Here is a 17,803-nt window from a genome sequence, read left to right as displayed (position 1 = left end):
GTCGGTGTCAAAACCGGCGGATCTCGGGTACGGGGTCCCCAACTATGCATCTAGGCGGATGGTAACAGGAGGCAGGGGACACAGTGTTTTACCCAGGTTCGGGCCCTCTTGATGGAGGTAAAACCCTATGTCTTGCTTGATGTATTCTTGATAATATGAGTATTACAAGAGTTGATCTACCACGAGATCGGAGAGGCTAAACCCTAGAAGCTAGCCTATGGTATGATTGTATGTTGTCCTACGGACCTAAACCCTCCGGTTTATATAGACACTAGAGGGGGCTAGGGTTACATAAGGTCGGTTACAAAGGAGGAGATATACATATCCGTATTGCCTAGCTTGCCTTCCACGCCAAGTAGAGTCCCATCCAGACACGGGACAAAGTCTTCAATCTTGTATCTTCATAGTCCAACAGTCTGGCCGAAGGATATAAACCGGCTGTCCGGATACCCCCTAATTCCGGACTCCCTCAGTAGCCCCCGAACCAGCCTTCAATGACAATGAGTCAGGCGCGCAGTATTGTCTTCGGCATTGCAAGGCGGGTTCTTCTCCAATTTCCAAGTATTTGTAAGCAGTGTCCGGCCCCATAAATGTTGAACCTCTTGGCTTCTGTGCCCAATAAGGGCTATCTCCCATGCGTCGAATGAATAGGAGGCGCCAGGGCATTTTTACATTTGCCCCCCTAGCCAGATAAATAAATTGTCTATTAAAGGGATAGGGATTCTTAGATCCGATCCACACCATCCTCCCCTCAGCGAGAATCCATTAGAGCGCGTTTCGGAAAGATCCATTCTAGCATGGCCGACCTTCGCAGCTCCTCCTCCCGCCCCCGTAGCCCTAAGCCCGGTGATTGGGAGAGGTGTTCAGTCCCACACAGTTGATTAGTCGAACTGCAGACCAAGGGATTTCTCCCTCCGGCGTATATGGTGCTCGTTCGAGTCGGGCTTGCCACCTACAATGGCGGGGAGCAAGCAGAGAGCTTTCCCTATCCCTCCATGGGGGAATGGGTCTACCTTGTTCCTTATTTACTAAGGGGACGTGGATTTCCAATTCATCCGTTCCTCCGCGGGCTCCTGGAGTTCTAAGGCCTCGAATTACACAATTTCACCCCTGCCTCCATTCTACATATCACCGGCTATGTTGCTCTCTGCGTGTTGTTCCTGGGCTGCGAGGCTCACTTCGAGCTGTGGAAAAGGCTATTTTGCCTCGTCCCTCGCACACAGAGGGGATCACTTTATCAAGTGGGCGGAGCCGAAATATGGTGCATCGCTGATACCGGATACCTGTCTGGTACCCCAAAGAAGTCGTCCAAAGACTGGCCTTCAGAATGGTTTTATATGGAGGATGTTCCCCTTCCGGACCCTATTCTACGGGGTCTTCCTGAGTTCAACAATGCTCCTCTGAAGAAGTGCCGAAGTTGGCGCCCATGGAGCCCCATGTGGAAGACAACAGAGAAGTCCTCTATCTGATGAACCGGATCAAAGCACTGGCTCAATCAGGATTGACAATAATCGAAGTTATGTTGATTTGCATAATGCGGGGAGTGCAACCACTTCAATACCGTGGGCACCCCTTGTGGTGTTTCAACGGGGCAGATGACGCCACCCGCTACGGGCGTAAGGGTCCGAGTGATGCTGCCGCTTTAGCAAAAATTTCTGTCCGAATTGTTCAAGGGAGAGGAGGAGGAGTTCACCCGCATCAAGCCACGGGATGGATTTTCCATGTACAATCCTCCAAGCTGGGTAAGCTATATCCCCTTACTTCCATTTTCCCGCATTCTTTGTCGTAAGTATTCACCTTGCCAGTTTGCGGCAGGAACTGTGAAAAGCCATAAAGGAGGTTAGTAGCCCCTCTCCACAACCGGAGGACCCTGACCGGGCCCTCGACTCCGGACTTGAAGAAGATCCGGTTATCTTCGTGGAGCTGATAGACCAACAGTTCTATCAGTTAAGCTGCGACGATGCCATGGTGGCCATTACGGCCGACTATCCCGGATTGCTCCCTGCATCGCACATAAGAAAAACCAAAAATCCCAACTCCAAAAACTAGGATCCCCTTTTAGACACTTCACCCACCATTTACACATGGCATTTTTTACAGGGAAGGCATTCGGGACGCCCTGCCGAACCAGCGGCAACTCGCCAACAAGAGGCGCTGAGGCCGGGTAGGCCAAAAAGGAAGGCAGTCAGGACGGAGACGCCGGCACAAAGGTATAAAAACCCCGCTCCGTGGTTGTCGTCTTTCTCAGAATGCAATGACGCCCGTGTTTCTTTAATAGAAAAAACACTCGCCGGAATATGTCCGGCGATGTTGCTGATCACGCCTCCACCAGTCGGGCGCCAGGACCGGACATAGAGGCGGAATCCGATATGGGGTAGGCGCTGGATAATCCCCCTACAGAGGATGCAGATAGATTATCCGCTACTAACTCAGAAGTGGAAAGCGCCATGAATCATAGGCGCCCCCGGGCCGTGATGCTTGTTTTTCACCAGAGGCATTTGATGCCTTTAATTCCGGAGAGGCGTACCTACGTGCTGCTCAAGATGGTCTAGCCAGAGCCACGGATCAGTATGTAAAGGATGTGCCGGTGAGTAAATCTAGCGATTTATATGTATCAGTAGCCCCTGAGACTTGAAACAGTTAGCAGAACTGATTTAAGGATCATCTTTATTGTGCAGGTTCTTACAGAGATGAATACTAGGCTATCCCAGGAGCTGGAGGAATGCAAGACCCAACTGCGGGCCGCTGTTGCCGCATTGCAGGAACCGAAAAAGCCTCCCACTGGTAACATTTAATTTAAAGAATGATGGTTAACATATAGTGTGCGGCGTGGCTGCAGATCTAACAATAGATTTTGCAGATGAATCCGGAGAAAATCCGGAGGACCAGCATGTCGTGCGACAGCTAGAGGCTGGCAAACGCGTGCTAACCGAGGTTAGGCGGGAGAAAAACAATCTCCTAGACGCCAATGTCAAGCTGAGCGTGGAACTAAAAGACGTTCGAGCCCAGCTTGCAGACTCCGAGAAGGAGAAAAAGCGGCTTTGGCGCGGCATTTTCAGTAAGTGCTTGAACGAATCCTTTTGAAGGAGTTCGGCGAAGAAGCTGACTAACAGCGTTATGTCTGTAGGTATGCTGACGGGTCGTCCTGCGGAGGAAATGCCCGGGTCTGCAGGTGATCTTCTATCCGAGCTCTTGCATCTGCCCGAACAAGTTCGGCAGGTGATGCAAGGTGTTGCCCAGGCCTTGTGGCCATCCGCCTCCCTGCCAGAAGGCGTTGCAGAGCTTATGGAGAAGCTCAAGGGAGCACGGCGGCGCTTTCGATTATGGAAGATATCGGCCTGCCGACAAGGTGCCCGAGAAGCCTGGGCCATGGTGAAGACGCGGTACACCAAGGCTGACCCAAATCACATGGCCGAGGTCGGACCTGTGGGGCCCGACGGAAAAGAGATCCCCGTTAGAGTAGTTTATGGGCAAGTAGAATTAGCCGCAAAGTATTCCCAACAGGATTGTAGGCTAGACCGCCTGTTGGATGGTATAGAGGAGGAATTTAGTCAGTCTACATGACTATGTAATTAAAGTGACATGTATAATGCCTTCTAGCCGGATTGTAGATCATTTGTCATGGCGGACCTTTTCGCTTCAACCTCGGGACCCGATAGTCCGGAGTGTATCCGAATACCCGCTCAGTTATATAAGAACTGGGGTATGCATGGAGACCAGGCGTAGGGGTCATTGGTGGCTGAATAGACAAGTGCCCAACTAGTTATGTTATATTACATGGGTAGTAAGAAACATCTTCCAGGGAGAATAGTTCCGTTAAGGGTTCCTTTCCCTGGGTAAGCATGCCCTAAAGTACATGTCCGGACTGTGATAGGAAACGCAGGAAAAAATATCTAGGGGCAAATATGGAAAATAAATAAAAATCATCTTTTGTTCGCCGACTGAATATTCCCTTAAGAACGCTAGCTTTCGGCTTCACCCGATCTGAGGTACACATCCGGCTGACCCGACAGTAACAATCGTAGAGGTGCTCCCCTTATGTCCTAGCCGAATTAACGGGGACGTAGGGCATAAATACAAGAGCCAGGCAACCCAGCTTGGCCAAAACTTAAGTCATATCGATGCATATAATGGCGAAAAAGGTACATGTGGAAGCATAACACATGTGCGGGGCACGAGGCCCAAATAAATAATCAAGCTTCTGTGAAAGAAGCCCCCGGGTATGATGAGTGCGGCTAGTGCATCTGTAATGTGCAAACGAGGCGCAAGTTGGCCTTTGAAGGCCTGGAGAAAGAATAAAAGAAAGAAAGAAAAACAAGAGAGATAATGTATAAAAATGGACAGAGGAAGGGGACGAACACAGGGTCCGGCGTTAGGCGTAGAATCTTCGGAGCCTGGCCGCATTCCATGGGTTCGGCTCGAGTCGATTAGTCGATGCATCCCGCAGTCAGTACGCTCCACCGGTCAGAACTTGGTCAAAAATGAAGGGACCTTCCCATTTGGGCTCGAGCTTGTTCTTTTTCTTATCCGGCAGACGTAGAACTAGTTCGCCAACGTTATAAGTTTTGGCCCGTACTTCTCTGCTTTGGTATCTGCGAGCCTGTTGCTGATAAAATGCAGAACAGGCTTTTGCCACGTCGTGCTCCTCCTCCTAGGTGTCCAGACTGTCCTGCCGATCAAGCTCGACTTCTCTTTCTTCGTACATGCGCACTTGAGGTGAGTCATGAATTATGTCACAGGGCAAGACTGCCTCTGCGCCGTACACCATAAAGAAGGGTGTATATCCGGTACTACGGTTTGACGTGGTCTGCAGCCCCCAGAGTACGGATTCGAGCTCCTCTACCCAGTGCGTGTTAGACTCTGTTAAGGACCGCACAAGCCTGGGTTTAATGCTGCTCATTATAAGACCGTTTGCACCCTCCACTTGACCGTTGGTTTGTGGGTGATAGACCGAAGCATAATCGAGCCTGATGCCCATTTTGCCGCACCAGAGTTTTACCTCATCGGCAGTAAAGTTCATGCCATTGTCAGTGATGATGCTGTGAGGGACACCATAACAGTGTACGACCCCGGATATGAAGTCTATCACCGGTCCGGATTCGACTGTTTTAACAGGTTTGGCCTTTATCCATTTGGTAAATTTATCCACCATGACCAGTAAGTATTTTTTCATGTGGGTTCCCCCTTTAAGGGGTCCAACCATGTCAAGCCTCCAGTCCGCGAAGAACCACGTAATGGGGATTGTTTGGAGGGCAGTGGGTGGCATGTGGCTTTGATTTGCAAAGAGCTGGCAACCGGCGCAACGTTGGACCAAGTCCTGTGCATCTACCCGGGCCGTTGGCCAATAGAATCATGTACGGAAGGCCTTGCTGACAAGAGCCCGGGCTGCGGCATGGTGACCGCCGAGTTCGGCGTGAATTTCTACCAAAAGGTTCCGTCCTTACTCTTCGGAGATACACCTTTGAAGGACTCCGGTAGTGCTTTTTTATACAATTCTCCCTCATGGACCCTGTAGGCCTTAGATCGCCGCACTATGCAGCGTGCCTCATTTCGATCCTCTGGAAGTTCCTGCCTAGTTAGGTAGGCCAGGAATGGTTCTGCCCACGGGGCTATGATGGCCATTATTATGTGGGCCGAAGGTGTTATTTCGGAGGCGGAGCCTCCGATTGTGTCAGAGTGTTCGGTATCGGGTATTTTGGCCGGGTCCGGATTATTGTTACTGGTGTCCCCTTCCCATACTACGGATGGCTTGAACAGCCTTTCTAGAATATGTTGAGGGGGACCGCGTCGCGTTTTGCACCGATGCGGGTGAGGATATCCACCGCCTGCTTGTTTTTCTGAGCCACATGATGAAATTCGAGCCCCTCGAACCGAGCTGACATTTTTAGGACGGCGTTGCGATAGGCCGCCATTTTCAGATCCTTGGCATCAAAGTCTCCATTTATTTGGGATATTGCAAGGTTCGAATCCCCCTGCACCTCTAGGCGTTGAATGCCCATGGATACTGCCATCCGGAGACCATGTAAAAGGGCCTCATATTCGGCTACGTTGTTGTAGTCTGTATACATTATCTGGAGTACGTATTGAACTGTATCTCTGGTTGGGGACGTCAAAATGACGCCAGCCCCCAGACCAGCCAACATTTTGGAGCCGTTGAAGTGCATGATCCAGTTGGAATATGTGTCGTACTCTTTAGGGAGTTCGGCTTTCATCCATTCGGCGACAAAGTCGGCCAATACTTGCGACTTAAGGGCTCGCCGTGGCTTGTAAGTTATGTCGAACGGGAGGAGCTCAATGGCCCATTTGGCAATACAGCCCATGGCATCGCAGTTGTTTATAATATCATTAAGTGGCACTTCCGTGGCTATTGTTATCGAACACTCTTGAAAGTAGTGTTGCAGCTTCTGGGATGCCATGAATACCGCGTATGCTATCATTTGATAATGCGGGTATCGTGACTTGAATGGAGTAAGGATAGTGGATACATAGTAGACCGGCTTTTGTAGGGAGAATTTATGTCTGTCCATTTCTCATTCGACGACGAGCACTGCGCTCACAACTTGATGATTTGCCGCAATGTATAACAGCATTGGTTCGCCAATGTTTGGCGCGGCCAGGACTGGGTTGGTTGCCAATATGGCTTTTATTTCTTCCAATCCGGCTGTGGCGACATCCGTCCACTCAAAGTGTTCGGTGTGCCGAAGGAGGCGATAAAGGGGTAATGCCTTTTCTCCCAGGCGGGAGATAAAGCGGCTTAGAGCCGCCACGCATCCGGTTAATTTCTAGATTTGTTTGAGGTCCGTTGGGATATCCAATTGTGACAGAGCTCGGATCTTGGCCGAATTTGCTTCAATTCCTCTGCCAGATACAATGAAGCCCAAGAGCTTTCCGGCTGGCACACCAAAAACGCATTTTTCCGGGTTGAGCTTGATGTCATATGTTCAGAGGTTATCGAATGTGAGCCTCAAGTTGTGTACTAGAGATTCGACATGTTTGCTTTTGACAACCACGTCATCTACGTATGCCTCCACTGTTTTGCCAATCTAGTTTGCTAGACATGTCTGAATCATGCGCTGATATGTTGCGCCGGCGTTTTTGAGCCCAAAGGGCATTGTGTTGAAGCAGAAGGGGCCGTATGGTGTGATGAATGCCGTTGCGGCTTGGTCGGGCTCCGCCATCTTAATTTGGTGGTAGCTGGAGTATGTGTCGAGGAAACACAATGAATCATGTCCTGCGGTAGCGTCGATAATTTGATCGATGTGGGGGAGGGGGAAGGGATCCTTTGGGCAAGCCTTGTTGAGGTCCTTAAAATCGACGCACAGGTGCCAGGATTTGTCCTTCTTTGGTACCATCACCAGGTTTGCTAGCCAGTCTGGATGTTTTATTTCTCTAATGAATCCGGCCTCCAATAACTTGGCTAGTTCTTCTCCCATGGCTTGTCTCTTAGGTTCAGAGAAACGCCGAAGAGGCATGTCTGAAGGCTGCCAGGCAAAAATGTCCCAGTTCTCGCGTAGGAACTCTCGTAGTGCGGCATCTACGTCAGGGTTTAATTGTGCCCCGATGGAAGCTGTTTTTGTAGGGTCCGTTGGATGGAATGGGAATTTGACTATTTCATCCGCCGGTTTAAAGGAGGTGGACTTGGATCTCTTATCGAGTATCACATTGTCCCTGTTCACCATGGAGCGCAGCGTAGTCAGTTCCTCAGCCGCTAGGGCTTCGGATAATGCCTCGAGGGCCAGTGCGGCTGTCTTGTTTTCGGCGCGGAGTGCTATGTCCGGATCACTGGCAAGAGTGATAATTCCGTTGGGACTGGGCATTTTGAGCTTCATGTACCCGTAATGGGGTATGGCTTGGAAGATTGTGAACGCCTCCCACCCTAATAGGGCGTGGTAACCGCTACTGAACGGGGCCACTTGGAACGTAATCTCTTCGGACCTATAATTCTCCAGCATGCCGAACACCACATCTAGTGTGATTCTGCATGTACAGTGCGCTTCCTGACTGGGGATTATTCCTCTAAAGGTTGTGCTGCTTCGCTCGATGCGGTTCCAGTCTATTTCCATTTTGAAGGGTTTCCTCATAGATGAGGTTTAATCCACTGCCGCTGTCCATGACTACCTTGGTGAGTCAAAAGCCGTCCACAATTGGACTGAGGACCAATGCGGCTAGTGCTCGAGCTATTCGGAATTTAGGTTCGTCACTGGCATTCAAAGTAATAGCTGTGTCACTCCATGGGTTTATTGTCGCCACGTGGTAGATGTCGGCAAGGCTGTGGAGTGTTTGCTTTCGCCTATTATTTGATGCGAAGGTCTCGAAGACCGTTAATACCGTACTGGTATTTCTGGGATGGTGCTCTGTGGCTTCTGGAATTAGGAGATCCTCGCCACTTTTGGCTACCTGCCGGAGTATCCAACATGCTCTAAGGCTATGTGTTGGTATGGCGCCCTCTGTGCTGTGAATTTTACAAGGTCTATTGAGCCATCCCTCCAGTACGGTTCCATGCCCTATAGAGGGTTTTTGCTTTTGGTAGTTGACCCGGGTGTCTTTTGATAGTGCACCCTTTTATTTTGGACTGGGTTCGTATTTAGGGCCGGATTATCCCAAAAGTTTGTTTCGGTTTTCCAGGCACTTTCCAGCGCACAATACTTTCGTACTATGGACGCCAAGTCAACTAAGCGTGATATCTCATGGCGATTTATGGCGTTAAGGATTCCCTTGTCCGTGCAATTATTGCAGAAAAATAAGATTGCGTCTTCCTCACGACAATCCTTAACCTTGTTCATCGCAAGGAGGAATCTGGCCCAATTAGTGATGTACTGTTTCCTGGGGCTCTTGCTTGATGTGGGAAAGATCGCTTGTGTTTGGGTGGGTGGGTGGAATTGAATCCGAACCCTTACCCGATCTGGGATCCAGGGACCGAGGAATTTCCAATTTTGGAAATTCTGGTTCCGGGGTGTTGCCCGATAATCCTGGCCCGCTGCCTGACTCTAAGTTTAGGGATTGGATGCTGTCCTCCCGCAAACGGGTATCCGGCTCGGAGAGCTTAGGAATCCGGACATAGTTGGTCCTCAATATGGAGGAGAGGTTGCCGCATTGTTCCTCCACCACTGCAATATGATGGGTGACCGGCGGAGAGTTAATCTCCCTTTGATCGGGTTTAAGCCCAATCCGATCATAGTCCGTAGCGACTCCCAGGGCGGCGATGCAATCCAAGAGCTTGTTTAGGGAGGCGAGCTCCACTGGATCCATCTGTTCGGCGAGTGCCGATTTGACCTGGAGGCTGTTTTCGATTACCCGAAAAGTCATCGTCGGCACGGCGGCCGAACAGGCGATCATGATGAAACCGCCTAGTCGGAAAGTTTGGCCGACAACCAAAGCTCCCCCAACAGTAGTACCATCTTTAAAGACGAGACGAGACATCCTTCCTTCTGGCGACGGCACAGTGGAACTCTCAATGAAAGCACCAATGTCGGTGTCAAAACCGGCGGATCTCGGGTAGGGGGTCCCGAACTGTGCGTCTAGGCGGATGGTAACAGGAGGCAGGGGACACGATGTTTTACCCAGGTTCGGGCCCTCTTGATGGAGGTAAAACCCTATGTCCTGCTTGATTTATTCTTGATGATATGAGTATTACAAGAGTTGATCTACCATGAGATCGGAGAGGCTAAACCCTAGAAGCTAGCCTATGGTATGATTGTATGTTGTCCTACGGACCTAAACCCTCTGGTTTATATAGACACCGGAGGGGGCTAGGATTACATAAGGTCGGTTACAAAGGAGGAGATATACATATCCGTATTGCCTAGAATGCCTTCCACGCCAATTAGAGTCCCATCCGGACACGGGACGAAGTCTTCAATCTTGTATCTTCATAGTCCAACAGTCCGGCCGAAGGATATAATCCGGTTGTCCGGATACCCCCTAATTCTAGACTCCCTGAGCGACGGACCTGGAGAAGGCCCGGGTGGCTGCCAAGGAAGCCCGCTTCAAAATTAGAGTGACGAAGGAGGAGCTGAATCAAGCTGCGGATATCGTTTCTAGGAAGCCTGTTGCGGACTAAGTTCAGAGATCTGAAATATGCTCCTCTGGACCGGCTATTGAAAGTGCGTTATATCGACTAGAGGGGGGGGGGTGAATAGACGATTTTTATGAAAGTCTTCAAAACGTGAAGTTGTGAAGACAAACAGCAGAGATATGCCTATTACTATGCAGCGAAAGGTAGACTACACTAGGCAAGCCATGGTCAAGTATCAACAGAGTGAAAGCACTGTGACAAACGGCTACAGTGTAATAAGGATCAGGTAGGACGATATTATGAAGCCAAACAGATCATACACTCACGTTGTGAAGACAAAAGATAGAACAGACATGCAATGACTTCACAATGAGTAATCAGTAAGTAAAAGGAAGTGAAGATGAAACCAGTGACTCGTTGAAGACAATGATGTGTTGGACCAGTTCCAGTTGCTGTGACAACTGTACGTATGGTTGGAGCGGCTAGGTATTTAAACCTTAGGACACACAGTCCCGACACCCAGTCCTGAACACGCAGCTCAGGACACCAAGTCCTCACCGTATTCTCCTTGAGCTAAGGTCACATAGTCCTCGCCCAATCACTCTGGTAAGTCTTCAAGGTAGACTCCCAAACCTTCACAGACTTCGTTCACTGGCAATCCACAATGTCTCTTGGATGCTCAGAACGTGACGCCTAACCGTCTGGAGGATGCACAGTCCTCAAGTGTAATAAGTCTTCAGATCACACAGACAAGAAGACTTAAGTGATGCCCAATTCTCTCTGGCTCTGGGTGGTTAGGGCTTTATCCTCGCAAGGAATTCTCTCTCAAAGGCTTCGAGGTGGGTTGCTCTCAAACGACAAAAGCCGTACTCTCAATCTGAGCAGCCAACCGTTGATGGTTGTAGGGGGTGGGCTATTTATAGCCACTTGGCAACCCGACCTGATTTGTCCGAAATGACCCTGGGTCACTAAGGAACTGACACGTGTCCCAACGGTCAGATTTCAAACTCACATGGCAACTTTACTTGGGCTACAAGCAAAGCTGACTTGTCCGGCTCTGGACAAGATTCGCTCTCATTGTCTTCACTCGAAGACATAGGTTTTTGGTTTAGGCATCACTTCAGTCATTCTGACTGGTTCTCCTGGACCCCACTTAACAGTACGGTGGTTCCTATGACTCAACACAAAAGAAAAGAACTACGAAAGATCTAAGTCTTCGAGCTCCATAGGCTTCATATCGTGTCTTCTCTTGTCATAGTCTTCAATGTGAATATCTTCATATACCACCTTTGACTTCAATGTCTTCATACATTTTTAGGGGTCATCTCTGGTAGTAAAACCGAATCAATGAGGGACTTCTACCTGTGTTATCCTGCAATTCTCACAAACACATTAGTCCCTCAACTAGGTTTGTCGTCAATACTCCAAAACCAACTAGGGGTGGCACTAGATGCACTTACAATCTCCCCCTTTTTGGTGATTGATGACAAACTAGTTGAAGTTTTCAACGGGGAATATAATCTGTGAAATTGTAAAGGATAAGGAATTGTCTTCATAAGTTGCAAGGGCTCCCCCTGAAGATGTGCATATAAGTTAATTTGCTTTTGGAATGCAAATGCACATGGCAGGTTGTACTTGTGGAGATCCACTTCAGCTTATGATGACAATCCACTATGCATGTGAAAGTATATGAAGATAATGACATGCATAATGGAAAATGGACGTCTGCAGAATGAGCTAAGTGCGGAATTTATCGTCGCACATGCGGAATTTATCTTCGCAAAACAAGGTGGCAAACAAGTAGCAGACGACCATCTAGTTTAAGTGTTACAACTCATAAGAACCAAATGTAGCAAAAAACGAGAGTTGTAAGCACGAAGCAAAATATAAGGCACCCGCCCATATGAACCCGCTTGAAGACTATCAATCTCATATGCTTCTCCCCCTTTTGTCAGTAATGACCAAAAAGGTTTGAAGACATAGAGTCTCTACTCGTTCCCATGAGGAGTAGGTGAAGTAGCAGGGTTGTTGGTGTTGGTTGGCGGTGCAGAAGAGCTTGGAGGTGCTGAAGCATATGGCGGTGAAGTAGCATCGTCTTCTTCCTCAATGATTCTGGCAGTGACTGTGGCAGCAGAGGAAGAGAACTCAGAATCTTCAAGGGATGGAGTTCCCAGCAGCACAGCTCTTCGAGGAGGTGTGGAGTCAAACTTGAATCTTTCAGTGAAGCCATCCTCTTGAAGATCAGCTTCAGAAAGCATCATCGTTAGCCCTTTCCATGTGCGGCGACAGGTTTCATGGGCAACGAAAGCATTCTTGGTGGCAAGATTTCGAGTGCGATTAACATCCACCAAGAGGCTTTTCATCTGACGCTTCAGCCAGTCATGATGCCTATCCTGTTTTGATGTAGGGCCACAAGAAGCTCTCGGTCGTTGAGAACACGAGTGCGCTTCTTGGGTCTTGAAGCAGTGGCACTGTCAGTGGCTTCAGTTGAAGCAGGGTGTGGTGCACGTGTAGTGCCAGCCAAAGGATACACCCGAGAAACTGCTTCAACGCCTTCAACATTCTGAGTAAAACTCTGATGTTCTGCATTCTGAAGACTTAGAGGTTGCTTGGCAGGCTCAGAATATATGGCTTCAGTTGACATGTCCACGTCAGGCAAGAAGATCCGATGGTTGCGGGCTGAGGGCTGATACGAGATGGCGGAGTGTAGCTTGATCAGCCGCATGACCCAAGGGGCGTAGAACTTCAAACCAAACAGATCCATGCCTGATGCAGCAAGTTGGCGTATGAAGAAGTCCTGTGCATTGAAGCATTTGCCATGAAGTATATAGAAGACCAAAGTCTTCATTGCACCCTGAAGCTTGGCATTTGGAGAGTGCCCTTTGATAGGCCAGAGAGTCGCCTGATGATGTGATAGATGGTTCTGGGCAGGTACTCAAGGTCTTCAACGAAGAACTCTGTGGGATACGCAGCATCTGGGGCAATGGCTTCATCATGCTGAGCATTTGACTCATATTAGGTTCTGGCCGCTGAAAGATGCTCTCAATAGCTTCAGCATGCAGTTGACAGCCTTGCTCGAAAAGATCGCCAGGAGTGGGCAAGCCAGTGAGCTCAATGATGTCAAATGCATTGGCTTCATGATGGACGTTGCCAGTCATCCACTCCAGGACCCAAGTCTTCGGATCTCTGCTGTATCCTTTGATGTGAAGGGTGGCATAGAATTGTAGCAGCAGCTCTTCATTCCAATGCTCTTCATCAGTGACAAACTGCAGCAGACCCACTTGCTTGAAGCAATCCAACGCTTCTTCTAGACAGGGCAGACCAGCTATAGCTTCAACGTCAAGGCGCTTGTGTGGGAAGATGCGACCTTGGTTGTAAAGAATGCAAGAGTAGTAGCTTCGCTGAGGATAGCTCCAGAACCGATCAGATGATATCCTTTCCCTTGAGTAGGGGTTCTTGGAGCTATCGAAGAACGTGTTGTCTGCCCTGAAGCCATTGATGTTGAAGGAGCCAGGTGCTGATGCAGGACCTGGAAACCTTGGCAGTCTTGGGATTGGCTTCTGGACCTGAGGCCTGTGCTCAACATGATAGTTGAATTGGGGACCGGCAGCAGACTCAGGAACAGAAGTGGTGGGTTCAGTGGCTTCGCTGTCTTCTGAAGCTTTTGCTGGGGAGGGCTCCACATTAGCTTCGTTGTTGGTTGTGGCAGCCTCAAGATTTTCATCCTCCACTTGACTAGCTGGAGGGTCGGTCACAAGCACGTTCTCCTGGAGAACTGCTTCTTGGTGGAGCAGGGGAGTGGGATCTTGTGGTACTTCTTCTTCTGCGGCTGATGCAGCCGGAATGTCTTCAGCAGAGACTTGAGGCCTTGGACCTTTGCGAAGCCTGCGGAACGCAGACGACGCCTGTGGAGTTGGAGTGGGCTGGGCCTCATAGTCTTCTTCCTCTTGAGGGCGATCCGCCCATGAAGCATCCTGTGCAATTGGCGTCAGTGGACGACCAACGCTGATGAGTTCGCTGTGTTCTAACTGAGGAAGGGCTGCATCATCTTCTACATTGTCATGATGACCAATGTCTTCAGCAGCGATGGGATCAGCTGCTGGAATGTCTTCAGCTTCAGGAGCCTCTGTGGAAGCAGGCTCATGAACTGTCAGTTGACGTTCTGCGTCAGGGTGAACCATAGAAATGGGTTCAACTATCAAGGGCTCTGTGGGAGCAGCCCGAGCTTTCTTGGTCTTTCTCTTTTTCTTGGTGGGGGCAGTAGGAGAGGCTTCAGAGTGTTTCCTCTTCCTGGCTTCAGCCTCAGCAGTTCTTGTCTTCTTGAGCTCTGAAGCTGTTGACCGGCTCTTTGGCTTCGAGCCAGTCATTCTTGTTGGGAAGACAATCGGAACTGCTTCTTGCCTTGGTGCATCAGGTTCAGCCGTAGCAGGCTTCTTCTTCTTCTTTGCGGCCATCCTGGGGTCGATGCCAGGACGCCCAAGTGCCTTGCGCTTCTCAGCCTCATTATAGGCTTGCACACATCTGTCAGCCAGAGTCTTCATGCGCTCACGCGAACCCTGAGCTTCTGCACGCTTCTTCACAAAGGCTTCCTTGAGCTCGTGCATCATTGTCTTGAAGTTCTTCACTTCTTGCACGCTGAGCTTGGCCATATGCTTCTTGAACTGAGCCTTTTCATAGTCAATCTTCTGCTTCAGTTCAACAATGCGCTGGGCAATAGCAAGTTCTGAAGCAATGGCGCCTTGGAAGGCGACACTGAGGCCAATAGGGTAGCTGCAGATCTTCAAAGCTGATGTTTGGCGTGTCAAACCACTCGTCAATGAAGCTGTGGATGATGGCGACATCAAAGAGAGGCAGATTATTGAAGATTTCTGCTTCTTCTTTGCTCTTGATGAGCTGCTCAAGAGCGTCATCTGCAAGATCTTCATCACTTGACAGATCAATGGCTTCATTGCGCAGGATGGCAGCAGCTGTGAGCTCTTTGCCAGTGTGAGACAGAGGCATCTTGGCCTTCTGGTGCCTTGAGACGCGTGATAAGTCTTCAGACTGCACACTGTCTTCAGGAGGTGCAGTCGCCAATGGCTTCGCCTTTGAGATTTTTGGTGAAGGGGCCGGCTTTGAAGCTTTTGGCTTCTTCAACTGCTTTGGCTTCGGCACTGCAGGCAGGCGCTTCATCAGACTCAGTGTCAGCTGCAGGCTCATTCACTGCAGTCCCTTGAACCAAGATGTAGGTGATGAGGCCTTCAAGGTTGGCATACGGACCGATGACATTGGGTTCTGCTTCTCGTGTGCCATCTGCCCTTGGTGCTGAGGGACCAGGGTTGAAGTCTAACCCAAATTTCTTCTTGTTCTGCTTCGCTGAGTTTTGGGCAAACTGGAAGTTGCGCTTGAACAGATTGTCGTCACGACACCAGAGTAGTGACGACGGATGTGCATCATCAGGCTGTGGCCCACGAACCATGCATGGATAGAAGCTTTGGGCAATAGCTTCATCTCTGGACCTGGGTACAAGATTCTTGTATAAGATGTCTCCCCACGGTCTTTTGATGGCACTTTTCTCAGCATACTCTTGGGTTGTGAAGCGGTATTTGAACCATTGTTCTGCCCAATAGCGTCGAATCCATTGGATTCGGGTCTTGCGCTGACCATAATTCTCTTCAGGATCTGTCTTATACATTTCTGCGAGTTCATCAGGCAGATCTTTGGATGTTCCGCCACGACGTTGTCTGCCCCCCTTCCTTGCTGCTTTCTCTGAAGCCATAAACTTTAACTTGAAAGGCTTCAAGACGTTCAAAGGCTTCAAAGGCTTTCTTTGCTGGACCAACAGGAACTGGCTTCAGGAGAATTTATGTGATGCTGTAAGAATTCTGCAAATGAATGCAGACTATGAGAACCAAAGGATTCTCCCACGGACATGTACCTGTGACAGCATTAAGGTGCGAGGGAAGGGGAAGAGGTCATATGCATTCTCAGAAGATTTTGAAGATAAATCAGTTTAGAAGACATTGACCTCATCGTGCGAAGACATTCACTCATAGATAAGAAGTTGGTTCCAGATTTGTACGAATCCACAGATCAGTACAAGTGAGGAATCTAACTACTTTGTGAAGCACAAGTGAATATACTAGGCATGTTATGAGATGCAGTTTGAGAGAGATCTAGTTTGTGTGAACAGAAACTACTTGTGGTAGAAAGTGACAGATCAATAGGATCAACGGTGCTGTAAAAAGGGAGTTTTATTTACCACACTGAGAACTGCTAGACGGAGTGGGAGATGAGGCCGAGCAGTTCACTCTTCCGTGCCCTAACTTGGCGACGGAGGAGACCTACGGCGACGGCGGAGAGGACGATGTCCGCGGTCGGCGTGAAGACGGCGTCGGAGAGGTTGCGGCAGCGAAGCGCTTCGTCGCCGGCGTCGTCGAGAGCTAGCGGTGGCGCTAGGGTTCGTGCGAGGGTGGAAGAAGAGATAATTACCGCTGTGAGTGTGTATTTATAGGCACAGGGGCGGCACTGTGCTATTACACAGGTGCCCCTGGCGATTCGCATCTGAGGAACACGTGGCCATCATGCGGAATTTTGGGGTTGTTCCACGTCCCACGCACGCCTGGATTGTCGGGTGGTCGTTCCTACTTCTCCGGATTTCATGTGGAGGAATGAGCATTGAAAACGGACTTAATGGTTGTCTCTGTATCTTCTGCTGACAAGGACGCAGAGAAGACATTCGACAGTTTCAATAGAATGCATATGACTTGGAGAGATAGAGTTTGAGATAGAAGCATAGAGAGGTTAGGGTCCGATCACATTCACTTAGTTCAAAAGATTCAACACGAAGACATAGCTATAAGTGAATGCTGTAGAGGACAGAACACTAGTATATATATATATCTATATAATCAACATAGTGAAGATAATCATGAAACATGTTGAGATTCGAAGCCAAACCAAATGTGAAGACATTGCAAGGTAACGCCATGAGTGAAACACTTCAAAATAGAACGTTTGGTGGTGGCGTTACCCACCGTATAGGAAGTATTAGACCCAGACACGGCGCACAATTATCGTGGCGCTCCGAAGTCAAATTCCACATTAATGTATTCACACTTAGAATGTATGTCTTCATTGATTGAAGATATACTTTACTTCGTGTGTTGCACATCTAAGTCATCAATATGCATAAGGGTTAGGATGTGTGCCTGATCACAGGACATTTGAGGATTCCAGGATATTTAGCTCACACCGTAACTTGCAAAACCTCTTCTCATCCAAGGGCTTGGTGAAGATATCTGCCAATTGCTCTTCAGTGTTGACGTGTATGATATCAATGTCTTCCTTCACAACATGATCTCTGAGAAAGTGATGACGAATTTCAATGTGCTTTGTCTTCGAGTGCTGAACTGGGTTGTTGGCAATCTTGATGGCGCTTTCGTTGTCGCAGTAAAGTGGCACTTGCTTCAGATGAATGCCATAGTCCTTGAGTGTTTGCTTCATCCACAGAAGCTGAGCGCAGCAAGATCCAGCAGCAATGTATTCAGATTCAGCAGTGGAGAGAGATACACAGTTCTGCTTCTTTGAAGACCAACATACAAGTGATCGTCCCAGAAAGTGACATGTGCCTGATGTAGACTTGCGATCAACTTTGTCACCAGCATAATCAGCATCCGAGAATCCAACCAAATCAAACTCTGAGCCCTTTGGATACCATAATCCTAGAGTTGGGGTGTGAGCCAAATATCGAAGAATTCGCTTCACAGCTAAGTGATGCGACTCCTTTGGTGCCGCTTGAAATCGAGC

The sequence above is a fragment of the Triticum aestivum genome, chromosome 2A (genome assembly GCF_018294505.1).
Source record: "Triticum aestivum cultivar Chinese Spring chromosome 2A, IWGSC CS RefSeq v2.1, whole genome shotgun sequence".
Classification (NCBI taxonomy): Eukaryota; Viridiplantae; Streptophyta; class Magnoliopsida; order Poales; family Poaceae; genus Triticum; species Triticum aestivum.
The sequence above is the reverse complement of the archived record's forward strand: the minus strand, read 5'-3'. Positions refer to the sequence as shown.